This window comes from Podarcis raffonei, chromosome 1 (assembly GCF_027172205.1).
Source record: "Podarcis raffonei isolate rPodRaf1 chromosome 1, rPodRaf1.pri, whole genome shotgun sequence".
In the NCBI taxonomy this organism is placed as follows: Eukaryota; Metazoa; Chordata; class Lepidosauria; order Squamata; family Lacertidae; genus Podarcis; species Podarcis raffonei.
The window spans coordinates 105,389,617-105,404,364 of NC_070602.1; the positions used below are offsets into that span (position 1 = coordinate 105,389,617).

Genomic DNA, 14,748 nt, shown 5'->3' on the forward strand with positions numbered 1-14,748 from the left:
ACATTAAAAACTGCCCTATACAGTAAGGTAAAGGGACCCCTGACCGTTAGGTCCAGTCGTGGCTGACTCTGGGGTTGCGGCGCTCATCTCGCTTTATTGGCCGAGGGAGCCGGCGTACAGCTTCCGGGTCATGTGGCCAGCATGACTAAGCCACTTCTGGTGAATCAGAGCAGCGCACGGAAACACCATTTACCTTCCCACTGGAGTGGTACCTATTTATCTACTTGCACTTTGATGTGCTTTTGAACTGCTAGGTTGGCAGGAGTAGGGACCGAGCAACGGGAGCTCACCCCGTCGCGGGGATTCGAACCGCCGACCTTCTGATCAGCAAGTCCTAGGCTCTGTGGTTTAACCCACAGCGTCACCTGTGTCCAGCCCTATACAGTAATGAGTGCTATTTTTCTAGAAAGAGGTGTCAGAACTCACCATGAATGCCTCCCTTGTTCTCTTATGAAGGCAGTGAAGACCAGTAATGCATACTGCAAACTGTATCTATCCAGGCAAGGCTTGCTGCACTCTGCACATGGAGGGAAGTGTGTGTGTGTGTGTGTGTGTGTGTGTGTGTGTGTGTGTGTGTGTTGTAAGGGGTGAGGGCATTATTAACCAATCTCTGTGTCATATGATTCATCTTGTGGGAACCACAGGATCCCCATGCCAGCCATGGCATAATCATCTGAAGATAGTTAATCTCATTTGCCTATGTTTATTTCATGTCCGGCTTTATGTTTGTACCCCACTTTTCCTCCCAAAAGAAGCTGGTCTATAGAGACCTGACAATTATGAAGAAAACGAAATAATGCCAAAACTCAATAAAATTATCAAACAGGACATGGATCTCCCCACTTAGGAGTCCCAGTGTCATATGGCCTCTGACTTTGGAGGTAGAATGCAGCCATCAAGAGTAGTTGCCTTACCCTACATGAATTGATAGCCTGATATTTGATAGCTTTATCCTCCATGGACTATCTAATCCTCTTTATTTTATTTATTTTAATTTCCTTCATTAATTAAATTTCTATCCCACCCTTCCACCCAAAGAAGTCCAGGGTGGCAAAAGCCATCATTAAATCCTGTGGGAGGAAATTCCATCGTTTAATTATATGAAGTTCTTTCTCTTGCTTGTCCTGAACCTTCCAACATTCAATTTCATTAGACAGCCCTAGGTCTTACTATTATAAGAGCAGTGCTGGATTAAACCCTGCAGAGGCCCCTAAGCAGTCAAAATCTTGGGGTGGGGTGGGGTGCCTTGTGTGCACGCTCTAGTGGGATAACATTGAACTAAGAAAGCTTGGTGGTATTTACTTACAAGATCAAATCAATATTATTTTGATCCATTGTTGCAGTCTCCTAAAAGGCATGGGGCCCATAGGCCGCTGCCTGCTCTGCCTATTTAGTAATCTGGCACTGTATGAGAGGGAGAAAAGCTCTCTCTAATCACTTTCTCCATACTGTGCTTAATTTTATATACCTGTATCATGCCCACTATCCGCTCGATTGCCTTTTTTTCCAAACTAAAAGGCCCTAATTGTTGTACCCTTTCCTCACATGAGGGAAAAAATATGGCTGCCCCCCACAACACCACATGTGAGAAGCCACCTTTTCCCTGTACTGCCCTTACCAACAACATTATGTGATCTCTTAGCACCATTTCCAGGGATATTTCCAGGCCTGTTTTGCAAGCACATGGCAGTTTTGGACAACTTTTTAACTTTAAGGAAGTTAAATAAGAAAAGGGTGATTTCAAGCTTGCTGAATCAGCTGTACTACTGAATTCTTCTTGGGGGAACCTGGTAGCACAACTAGTCACTGTCCAAAATGGAGGTTGAATTGAAGTGGCTTGGGTTTTCCTTTGTAGCTCAACTTGTCATGCTACAAAGGAAAAATGGATCACTGATGTCATGGATCACCTGATTGATGGTTCAGAGCGGGGCAGGCAGCATATCAAGAAATAAGGGAACCCAGGATCTGGCCTGTCAGTCAGATCCAATTCACCCCTGGTTTAGAATCATCTCATATGACTATAATTTTATGAGAAAAAGCAACACCCCAACCATTAACACTACAGAGGTACAAAAAATATAAATCAGCTTCTAAAAGATCTCATTTGAATGTTCTCTAATTTAGACCAGTGCACATGGTAGAGCCATATAAGCATAACTTCCTAACTTGTGGGCTGCCATAGTGCAGAGGATTGTTCTTCTTAGCAAAAACCACGAACAGTACATAATGTGTATAGAAACCCTCATATCCCTGGAACAGAATTACCGGTACAAAGCTAGGGAGCAACATACCTACATGCCCTTTCTCAATGGCACATGGTGCTTAGAGGCCCAGTACCACCAACCAGTCTTGGTTGGTCTTCAAGATAGAATCCAGAGATATGAAGATCCCAAGATTGGTTTTGTTTTCTACAACTTTGCTAGGCACTTCCCTAGTTTTAGGTGCTGAACAGCAGCTGAAACCCTGTTTTTAATCTGATGCTTCAGGAGTAGTCTGCTTGCTACCAAATCCATGTTTACCTGGAAAGATGTCCCACTGAGTTCAGTGGGGGTTATTCCCAATTACATAGGCATAGAATTGTCACCTAGAAGTTTTCTATCAAATCTGGAAAGGCTGCAAATGGCTATTGGTTAGAGTAATCTTGGTCTTGAGGTCTAAGATTAGTAAATCCCCTGCCTCCGCAATTTAAAATTAAGAAATTATCCTGCATCTAACTGACCATAGGCAATTTTCACCTCATCTCAGCTTGATTCCTTACTTGCTTGAGCCAACTATCTATGTTCTGCTGAATGGACTCATTTATCCTTAATATGCATCTGGCATGGTGCACCTTTTTTCCTTTTTAAAAAACTTATTCTTGATCCTGCTTGTGGGTGAAATAGGCTAATCTAGTGAGATGCCAGATTTAGAAGAGTGTGGCCTTAACACATAAGGAGTTGGAGAATATAAACTTCAAGTTCTTTCAACTCTGCAAAGACTTGTTCTCCTGGCGTTGTGAGAGTTCAGCCTTTCTCGAGAAGCAGTTGGCCCTTAGAAACTGGGTGGCGGTGGAGAGTCAGATTTAAATAAGCAACAGTACAGAGAATGCAACACATTGTGAGATGAATCAGCAGCACTTACTTTATGCTTCCCATGAGACTAATTATCAAACAACTCCAAATATTAATATATAATCATATCCTGCTACCAGTACATTGCCAATGAAGGAGACCTGGAAGCAGAATCAGTCTGCATGCAGATTACATGGCTACATTAGGAACCATGCATTCAATTTTCATACAATGTGCAATTAAATGAAATGCAGCTACAGTGGTACCTCGGGTTAAGTACTTAACTCATTCCGGAGGTCTGTTCTTAACCTGAAACTGTTCTTAACCTGAAGCACCACTTTAGCTAATGGGGCCTCCTGCTGCTGCCGCACTGCCGGAGCAAGATTTCTGTTCTTATCCTGAAGCAAAGTTCTTAACCTGAAGCACTATTTCTGGGTTAGCGGAGTCTGTAACCTGAAGCGTATGTAACCCGAGGTACCACTGTATAGCAATACTTTCACATTATATCCTAGGGATGCTCACATGTTATATTCAATGTTGTTGAATTATATTTCTATCACACATTTTCTTTCAATGAGCTCAATTTGATTAGTATATGATCTGTGAACCTATGTACACAAATAGTTTTGTGCAGATTAACAGGTGTACATTCACACAAGCAAATGAATGTGTGTAGTACCTATTTTCATTGCAACACATGAGCAAGCTTGTTGTGAATGGGAGTCTGGGCTACTTGTGGCATGTAACAGCTGTATATCTGTGAAGTTTAAGAAGCATACATTGTATAATAGTCAAACAACATATTTTTTAAAAAGAAAAAACTGCTGGGTTAATGTGTATATAGAGAGAAGCCTTCACTATCTCCTTCACTGGCCCAGCATCTAAAGCCACATAAGACAATAACTTGCTTTTTTATATGGCATCCTTTCTACTAGGGGCAAAGCATATACACACTTTTTAATTTTACTTGCTTTTATTTTAACCTTCCTGCTTGGCTCAGTTCCAGCTGTGGGAAATGGGAGCAAAGCCCAGGTGGCTTCTGATGGTCCCTGAGCTCACATACTTAAATCAAGAGTTGCCATCACTGTCATAAAGATGAGCTGGGAGGAGGTGACTCATTATCGCTGTAGCTGTTCATGAGAGTCAAATGAGCTGTGAAGGTGCAGAATGAGCCAGGCTTTTACCGGTAAAAGCAGTCATGATGTGAAGGAAATCCTTTCTCGCCAAGTAGGGAGAAGCCCCACGTATTCTGCGACCCACATATTCAAGGAACTGCCTATCTCTTTGGCAGCCCATGTGCCTGTTTTGGTCAGGAAATCAGGCCTTGCACCATATTACATCCGGATAATAGTATGGCAGAATAATAGAATAATACCATTGCAGAGTTGGAAGGGGCCACGAGGGTCATCCAGTCCAACCCCCTGCAATGCAGGAATCTTTCACCCAATGTAGGGTTCGATCCCACAACCCTGGGATTAAGAGTCTCATGCTCTACCGACTGAGCTATCCAGCAGGGAGTAGGACCTTTGCTATCACAGGCCCAAAGCTGTACTACTGAATTCTTCTTATTGAGGTGACAAGTGCCTCTTCCTCCTCTGGTTTCACAAGGCTGCATATTTGGGCCACACTGGTTATTTCTACTTGCCTTTGGTGAAGTCTATGGTTGGCTACTTAAACGTTTTTATGGTTTAAACGTTTTCATCATCTACGGTTGGTTTAAATGGGTGCCTTTCACCAGCTTCAGTTGCTCTGGCAGCTGCAGCCATTCCTGGGCAGCAGATGCCCCTTACAATGCTTAACACTCTGGTTAGATTGTTCTCAACTAGGGCCAGGGCCTTTTCAGTACTGGCCCCGATTTGGTGGAACACTCTGTCACAAGAGACTAGGGCCCTGCGTGACTTGACATCTTTCCGCACGGCCTGCAAGACAGAGCTGTTCCACCTAGCCTTTGATTTGGACTCAGTCTGACCCTTATGTTTCCCTCCCCTTACAGTTTTGATCTATGGGCTACTTTTAAAATGAAGCTGCATTTAAAATTGTATTTTAACCTGTATTTTGAATTGGTTCCCCCCCCCCCCATTATGTTTTTATTGTAATTTTACTGATGTTAGCCACCTTGAGCCCGGCTCTGGCCCTGGAGGGCGGAGTATAAATAAAAAAAATTAATTTATTATTACTTCTCATCACCCAGTGGGATGGAGCCACAGCAACAGCCTCCTGGCAGCAATGCCACTGCTATTGCTGGAAGAGAAGAAGGCATGTAGCTCCAAGCTCATCACTTTCTCACTCCCCTAGGAAGTAACAGTGTTGCTGCTGCTGCTGGGAGGCTATTGCTGTGGCTCTGCTGCCCCAGGCAAGCCACTCCTGATAATGAGCACATTAAAACAGTTTCCTCAGTTGGGCTTTGTCGACTGCCTCCCTCTAGGACCATTCATGAGCTGGACACAATGTCCCTTATTTTTAATGCCCTACTCTTATGGCCAAATGTAGCCCAGTGTCCTCCAGGAATATGTTATTCTGAGAATAGCTGGACCAGACTTGAGTTTTTCCATTGCTCCCCACGGATATCCTTTATAATGCTTTACCATGACTGTCTCATCGAGCTTTGCAACAGCCTTGTGAAGGAGGGACTTAGGACCGCCTACCACAATACAGTTCTCGCATGGAGGCCCAGTGAAACCGTCGGTATTTCGTGGACAATCACTGCATAGAATAGATTGGTTCCTACTGTGTAGTTTGCTTCAGTGCTGCTCCTTGAACAATTATGAATAAATTGTGCAAAAGAGCAAGCCATTATTTATTCGTATTGCAGAATTTGGCTTTCCTCATTGCAGAATATGGGCTACCTTGCTGCAGAATTCCATATCGTTTCTTATTGTTTGCAGAACAGGGGACTTGCACAGCCATGACAAAAAGATTATGTCCTCAGCTGGGTACTACATCGCAAAGGACTGCCTTGGCAGCCCACAATCCCTGTGGGGCCCACAAGACAAGAGAGTAATTATAGAGCCTTCAATTATGCTAGCAGTGAAAGCATCTCAAATGGGCACTTGGAAGGGAAGAGGAACAAACAGCCCCGGCCTGGCACTCGGCAAGCCACGTGACATACAAATCCTGGATGAATAGGAGCATCAAATGCAAGTCTGCATGACTGAGTGCAATCACTGAAACGAATAAAGTCTGGGAGAGGGAGATGCTAGTGAGGAGGTTGTGGTCAGAAGGAAGGCACATAGTGCAATAACCTTGCTGAAGCTGATCTGATCTGTGTCTGGCCAAGGTTTAGGCGCGATGTGGCCTCAAGTCCACTGCCTTGAGATCCACCATGGGATATAAACAAACTAGACTGTTTGTGAACAGCTGAAGCCATGTGTTGGCTCTGAAGACCCATTGGTACTGAAAATAACAACTGAAACAGGAGGAATGTGTTCTACCCACCGAAATACATCAGGAAAAGGCACATGAGATTTATATTCAGCTGAAATCATGAGATGCTATGTGAATTTAGGAATCTTAAACTGAGCCAAGTCATTGGTCCATCTAGCTCAATATAGCAACAGCAATGTCAACTGGCAACAGTTCTCCAGGGCATTCCCAGTCCTCTGTGTAGATGCCAAGGTTTGAACCTGGTAGGACGTTCAGCATGCAGAACAGATGCTCTACCACTGAGCTATGGCTCTTCCTCAAGTGAGCAAGGAAACTGATGAAAGTGGTTGTTTTTCCATCAGTTCTCCTTAGCAGGCAACATTAACCCTGCTATGTGGGAATCTCTTGCAGACGACCGCAATGCCTGGAGACAGACAGACAGGTTGTGCATCCATAGCAGTGACCAGAGGAGGAATGACAGCTGGGAGGAGCACAGAGAGAAGTAATACTGTGGTACACTGGCATCAGCAGAACCACAGCTGCAACAAAACTTTGGTCTCTACAGCCACAGCAGGTGCTGCAACCTTGCAACAGTTTGACTTCACCTCCAAAGGTGCAATCCTCCATCGTCTCCCAAGACATACAGGTGCCAACAATTAGCGTATAAAGCACTGTGCAGTTCGGTACTGCCTTTGCAGTGCCTCTGTTTTGCAGAAATAAAATTAAAACCATTTCCCTTTGTGTAAGACTATCTGTAGGCTGATAGAGGGTATGGCTTTTACACTCAGCATATTTCTCCATGTAAGAGACAGAGAGGCCTCCAAGCCACTTTCTCAAGATAGTTTTTCTGGAGCACCACAGCAAATTTTGTTATTACTAGTGCCACCTATTGGCATCAAAACATATATTTTTTTTGCAATTAGACATTGCTGCAAATTACATTCTAATCTAAACTGAAAAATCTGTTGTCTGCATAGCACCAAATGCTGTACACCACAAATTAGAAATATAATTTGTGTGTCCAGATGTATCACTGGTAGCCTTTGATCAACAAATATTGTCACAGTGCACTTGTTACTAGTTCATAAGACAAAGTGAGGCAAATTGTCCAAGTTCCAGTTATCAATACAAAGGATTAAGCAATATGTGAGCAAATTCACAATGGCTGTCATAATGGCATTCCTTAAAAGTCTTTCTCAATAGGAGTTCTTATTTCCTTTGTTAATAAGCTAGAGTTGCCCTTTTTATCCTGAGGTTAAGCAGGGGATAAAGAAATCCCTTGATTCTTGGGACATCAAGAAATCCTTTAAAACCTAGAATCAGTAAAAGCAAATCTAGCATTGAAGGTACATAATGTGCTCCGTGGAGAAAGGACAACCAGCTTCCTAATAAACCAGTGAATCACAATCACACAGTTAATGATTTCTTACCAGTTAATGATTTCTTACCAGCAGTGACATCATTAAACCTATGCAACTTTATCAAATCATTTTATTCCATTGATAGAATATTACTTGCTGCACCTAAATGAAATATCCATGTGACTTTTAGAAGTTGATTTCTCCTAATGGCCTTCAATGTCTACATTAGGGTATTCCAGGGGTTCTCAAACTTCTTACCCTCGGAGGCCACTAAAGGTAAAAGGTAAAGGTACCCCTGCCCGTATGGGCCAGTCATGTCTGACTCTAGGGTTGTGCGCCCATCTCACTTAAGAGGCCGGGGGGCCAGCGCTGTCCGGAGACACATCCAGGTCAAGGGGCCAGCGTGACGAAGCTGCTCTGGCGAGCCAGCACCAGCGCAGCACACGGAAATGCCATTTACCTTCCCGCTATAAAGCGGTACCTATTTATCTACTTGCACTTAGGGGTGCTTTCGAACTGCTGGGTGGGAAGGCTGGGATCGAAAGACGGGAGCTCACCCTGCCGCGGGGATTCGAACCGCCGACCATGTGAGCGGCAAGCCCTAGGCACTGAGGTTTTACCCACAGCGCCACCCGCGTAGAAAATGTTTAAAAAAGAAAAAGGAACATAAGAAGAGACTGCTTGATCAAGTGGCATTTATTGACATCATTTTCATCATCATCATTATATTATTATTATTCACATACTGCCCTTCACCCTAAGATTCCAGGGTGGTTCACAAAAGAAAAATGCAAAATACACAAGAAAACAAAAACAAGCCAATAACCTCCTGCTCCCACAAACACATTTTAAAAGAATACAATGTTAATCAGCCAAACACCTTGTTGAAGAGAAACATTTTTGCTTGGTGTCTAAAGATATGTAATGAAGGCACCAGGAGAGCCTCCCTGAGGAGAGCATTCCACAAATGGAGGCCACCACAGATAAGACCCGTTCTTGTGTTGCCACCTTCCGGACTTCTCGTGGAGGAGGCACACGAAGAAGGGCCTCAGAAGGCGATTGCAGGGTCTGAGGCAGTTTCTGGTATCTAATCCATCTTTGGGAATATCTAAATTCTTTGCTAGACCATTGTTCTTGTGGAAGGGAATTTCACTGCTCAGCTTTCTTCAGGATATGTATGGATATTAGCACTGGATGTATTGTGATTTGGCACACCCACCCGCCCCTCTTAAGGCAGAATTTGCTGATCTGGAGGCAACCTTCGACTCTTATATTTGTACAGTGAGCTCCATCCCAGCTGTGCAAAAGCCTGAGGTCTCTACACCGCCACTGTCACCCACCCACTGCGTTCCTGATAACAGTACCCCACACCCCACCGCCTGACATTGCAGCAGCAAACTGGGCAACAAGGGCTGCTAAAAACAAAGATGTGTACAAGAGCAGAAGCTAGGGTTTTCTTTTTTTACAGACACACCCTTGCCCGGACAGAACTTCCTTGTCAGAAATGGAACCTCACAGAAATTCAGCAGAGTCCTAAACTGAAATTGGTGGTCATGAATCTTATCTGCAATGTTACTATGCTGCATTGATGCAGCTTCTGCATCCTTCCGACTTCCACTGCATGGGGCAGCCAAGCCCTCACTCAAATCCCAGGCATAACAAGGAATTGAGGTGCTACATGGTTTTCAACAGCAGCCAACACTGCTGTACGCCATGTCATCAAAGGCAACCAATGAATGCCATAGGAGAGACAAGACTGTAATTTAGAAACGGAGTATAAATCTTTATGGTGTATATATTCATTTGTTTATATCTGACAGATGTATGTAAGGAAGTTAAACCACTGTTAATTTGCTGTTCCCCATCTGACTTCCTTGTTTCTTCAGTTTATTTGTACAGCTAGTACAGTGGTACCTCGGGTTAAGTACTTTCAGGTTAAGAATGGACCTCTGGAACGAATTAAGTATTTAACCTGAGGTACCACTGTATAGCATTGCAGTGAATACTAAAAGTTGAACATATATGCCTTTCTACACACTTATTCTTGGCTGTATTAAACAAATCTTAAAGAAGTTATTTACAGTGGTACCTCGGGTTAAGTACTTAATTCGTTCTGGAGGTCCGTTCTTAACCTGAAGCACCACTTCAGCTAATGGGGCCTCCTGCTGCCGCCGCACCGCCGGAGCACAATTTCTGTTCTCATCCTGAAGCAAAGTTCTGAACCCGAGGTACTATTTCTGGGTTAGCGCAGTCTGTAACCTGAAGTGTATGTAAGCTGAAGTGTATGTAACCCGAGGTACCACTGTAGTGCATATTCTGTTTGATCCTAAGGATGGAGACAGACAGTAGCTTTTAAGAGAGCTGAGCATGATGATGCCCATTCTGATAAGCTGTTCTTTTCTCTCTTTTTTAATAACCAACATTGACAGATGATAGTAACATTGCTTACATTTTAGATTTCCGTATTTTTCGCTCTATAACACGCACCCGACCATAACACGCACGTAGTTTTTAGAGGAGGAAAACAAGAAAAAAAAATCTAAATGAAACAGTGGATGTATGATTTTGTGGTTCATGCTGTAGCCACAGACATGTGATCTGACACTGAGTTTGGAGTAGCCCAATGCAAAAATCCTGAGGATCCATGTGGACCCATGCTTTGTAACCACGTTTTTGCACCCCAGTTAACAGTGGGTGCGTGATTTTTTTGGTGCAAGATGTAGCCATGGACATGCTATGTGATCTGATGGTGAATTTGGGGTGACCCAGTGCAAAAATCCTGAGGATCCATGTGGATCCGTGCTTTGTAACCACGTTTTAAGTGGGGAGGGAAGGAAAAGCACTCAAGGGACAAGGAGCACGGGTGGGGTGTGTGGAGAAGGATGCTGCTAATAATGCAGGAGAGGGGTTTAAGGGGAGAAGGAACACGCGTGGGGTGGGTGGAGAAGGATGCTGCTAATAATGCAGAAGAGGGGTATAAGGGGAGAAGGCTCCTCTCCCACTTTGCTCCTTTAAAGCGAGCAGGCTCTGCTTTTCTCCCTCCTCCCCGTTCATCCCCAGCTTAGCGAGCTGAAAAACTTTGCTGCTATGTAGCGAGCTGAGTGGGGAGGAGAGAGGGACAGAGAGCCTGCTTGCTTTAAAGGAACCAACCTCTCCTCTCCCGCTTTGCTCTCTGTCCCTCTGTCCTCCCCACTCAGCGGCTCTTCTCCCGCTTTGCTGTTTCAAAGCAAGCCACGGAGGAGGGAAGGAAGGGGAACCATGGATCCTCTGCTCACGACTGCAGTAGATCCCCCCCGCCACCCGTAGGCATTCCCTCCATAACATGCACAGACATTTCCCCTTACTTTCTAGGAGGAAAAAAGGGAGTGTTATGGCGCAAAAAATACGGTAACTGTAAACTGAGCTTCAAATATGCATTGTGCAGGCTAATAACATTTTCAGAAAGGCTGTCATCCAATTAAAGATTAATCTGCTAAACCCCATACCATTAATCTAACAATTAAATTAGCAAATGGGTGAAAACAGTATTTCTAAAGCAAGGCACAAATTCACTTTTGTGAGGAGGAAGAGAAGTTCCACTCTTGTGTCTGGTCAAACAACAGTTAGGATTTTCACCATACTTCAGAAATATACAGAAATGTGCATCATATCAAACTTAACACTCTGGGGTGAAAAAAAACAATTTATCTCAAGCCTGAAAGTAGAAGACATCCTCCCTATTGTGGTTAAACCCTGCCTGAGATCAAGGGAACCATTTTAAGCACCCTCCCATGTATCTCTGACACCCACTTCCTGTTTGTCTTACCAACCGCATCGAAAAGCTTCAAACATTTCGATGTATGAAGCAGGCCACAGAAGCAGGCGAGTGAGACAGGGGTGTGATTTCTTTGCTGAGCTTAGCTCTAGTTTGCTGTAAAACGTCTAATTGGGGGAAGAATTGGCCACTTGCAAAGGAGCCTAACACGGCATTGACAAAAGGTGTTGCAGAGAGGCACTGATCCTGCATGGTTCAGAGTGCTTCCCTGCAGAGAATTGACCCCTCTGCTCTTGGTTGGAAGTCATGTGGGGAGGAGGTGCAACATCGCCAAGCTAATTTGGGACCGGATTCAGGGCAGGTGATTCCTGGGTGGGCCAACCTGATTGGGGGACCCAGATCGGGGCCAAAGGTAGATGCAGGGGGCTTTGCACACAGCTCTAGTATTTATTTGCCAATAAGTATGTTCATCTGGCTGCAGGGATGCTGATAATCTTCTCTTTAAACTTCACCCAGGGCATTTCACTGCTAAGCTAAGGGCAAGGTGATGTCTTCTCACCATTTCACATACAGAAGCAGACTGGACTGGCAGCTGAAGCTTACTTCAACAGTGGCAATGGGACACCGTCTTCTGTACTTGAAGGCAGCTGGCTAAGTTAGGTGGACAGGGTAGGTCGCAGTGCACACACTGTGTCCACTCTTTGCTGCTCAACATTTGCCACACTCTGTCTCATGGTAGCGCCGTCCCTGACTTCACTGACATTGACAGGCAATAGTAACATTGCTTACGTCCTAAATTTCCTGTTGACTGAGTCTGAGATATGCACTCCTTGGCTAATACGTTTTCAATAATTCTGTCACCCAGTTAAAGAAATCTTTAGTAGTTTAATCTACTAAAAAATTATATGATTAAATATTCAGTTGGGTAGAAGCAGTTGTTCTAAAGCAACATGAACACGCTTTGCTTTTGGTGACACAGAGGGGATGGGTGTCAAAGCAGGAGTGGGCATCACAATTATTAGTCTGTTTCCCAGGAGGAAAAAAGTCTCTACACCAATGAAAATGCAATACAAAGTGCCACTGGCATACACTGTGTATAAATGAAAATAAGACATGTCATGTAGGCCCTGCCCTCAGGCTTAGAAATTCAAAGGCAAGACTTGGCAGAGGAAGCAGGGAAATAAAAAAGTAGGAGGAAAGAGATCTGACTGATAATGCCAGAAGAAAGAAAAGAGATGTTAAGAACCAGTTACATCTGGTTGGGTCCATGCTGAACTTCCCTTGCTGGTGTTCCTGTTGAGATGGAGGTGGTGCAACAACTTCCCAGAAGTCCTTTTGGCCCAGAGGTCTTTTGCCAATAGCTATTGGCAGACAGTTGCCCCCCTACGTCAGCACTGCTGGTTGTGGTAAGGTCGACGTTACTGTGGCAACAGCTGATGTTAGCATAGTGGCATGACAGAAAAACACTTCCTCTCCCCCATGCTATATTAAACCTGCAGCTGTAGAGAAAATGGAAATATCCTCCCACAGAATACCTCACCTCATTTATTTATTTTTAAACCACACACCTAAAAGCCCACCCACCTTGAGAGTTCTGCATGGGCAGAGACTGTGGGTCAACCTCATGTGGTGATATTGGCTCTTGGCTCTTCCACCCTCAGTAGGGAACTGCAGTAAATTCTGACAAACGGGTCCGTATATGTGTGTGGTGCCACAGGGCACCACCAAAGTGCCTTAGTAACCTTGTGACACAAATGTGTACAATACAGCCAGCACAGAGGTCTGTGTCTTCTTGAAATTCCTAGCCAAGTTGTTTGTCCAAATGCACAGGTAGCTGATGTAGTGACGTCCAGATGTTGTTGGACTACAACTCCCATCAGCACCTCGGGGCATCACAACTATAGCATAGTGCACATGCAGAACAGAAGGCGAGAGGTGAGGGAGCTGAATTTTGGCCTCGCACAGGACACTGCTGAAATTTGAAAGACCAAAGCCCCCTCCCCCTTGTGTGTGCTGTGAATGGACATGCAGAAATTTGCTTCCCCGCATATTTATTATTTTTTGAAAAATGGTATCCTGCTTTTCATCATGTAGGTCTCACAATAAAACTTACAACATACAAAATTTAAAAACATAAACCTCCAAAATTTAAAACCTCAAGAAATGAAAATCCTTCTTTAAAACATGTAAAACGTTTAGGTTTCACAGACCTCCTGAAATAGAGCAGTTTTGACTAGGTGTCAAACTCAGAAAGGGCAGTGCTTGTCTAATTTATTGTTAGGCCCCCAATTTAAAAAATACGAAATTATTTGTGAGCAAGTAGTTCATCTACTTTATCAGCAGAGTACTTAGTACAGGTACTCTGACTCCTTGTGGTCAAGGTGTTTTGCTTATTAATTTGATACGCTTATATCTTGCTGCATCTCTTCCAACATGGATCTCAAAGGTGGCAGGCAGAAAGTTCCCATACAGCCTCTCACCCAGACCCTGGTGAGATCCAGACATGCTTAGCTTCTGTACGGTTGCCACATCCTCCTCCCTTCAGGCCACGTCATGAAAGACAGCTGCTAGCAGGCAGTTCCAGGATTCATAAGAAAGGGGCCCTGACCACATCCTCTATTTTTTTTTCTTTCAGTTCACTCTGCTTGAGTACAGTAGGGGAGGAAGAAGCATAGAGGGCGTTGATTGGAACTGAACTCTCCAAACTGTGCAAAACGGTTAATGTAGTTCAATGGGAACAGTGTGTAAGGTGATGAGCACTGCGGGGGAATCCTAACTTTACATATACACTGATGGGGTCTGGTTTACTCCCAGGTAAACATGCTCAGAATTGCAGCCTTGTTCGTTGCTATATTTTGCTCCTCCATTGTCTATCCTTCCTATCTTCCTTTAGAGCAGGCTTGTCCAAAGTCCGTTTCAGGAGCCTAATCCAGCCTGCCAATTGATTTAAACAGGCCCCAGTGGCAGTATATGTCCCGGAGGGAAATCCTAAAAAGTCAACAACCTCAATCCTGAAAAAAGCTCAACAACTCACGCATGTTCACTTCATCATGCATGTTCACTTCAACATGCCCTCACGCATGTTCACTTCATCAAATCTGGCTCTCTTTGGAAAAAGTTTGGGCACCCCAGCTTTAGAGTTCAGAGTTTCCAAGACATTTGCCATCTAGGTGTAGGTCATGACCAGACCTATTCAACTCCAGCAGTGGAGCTATGCATG

General features: G+C 44.2%; 1 long non-coding RNA gene across 1 annotated transcript in view; it reads left to right on the forward strand.

The window, feature by feature from the left end:
- Positions 1-14,748, forward strand: part of LOC128422843 (uncharacterized) — a 48,850-nt gene that overhangs the window by 5,011 nt on the left and 29,091 nt on the right. The gene's annotated exons all lie outside the window — the stretch shown is intronic.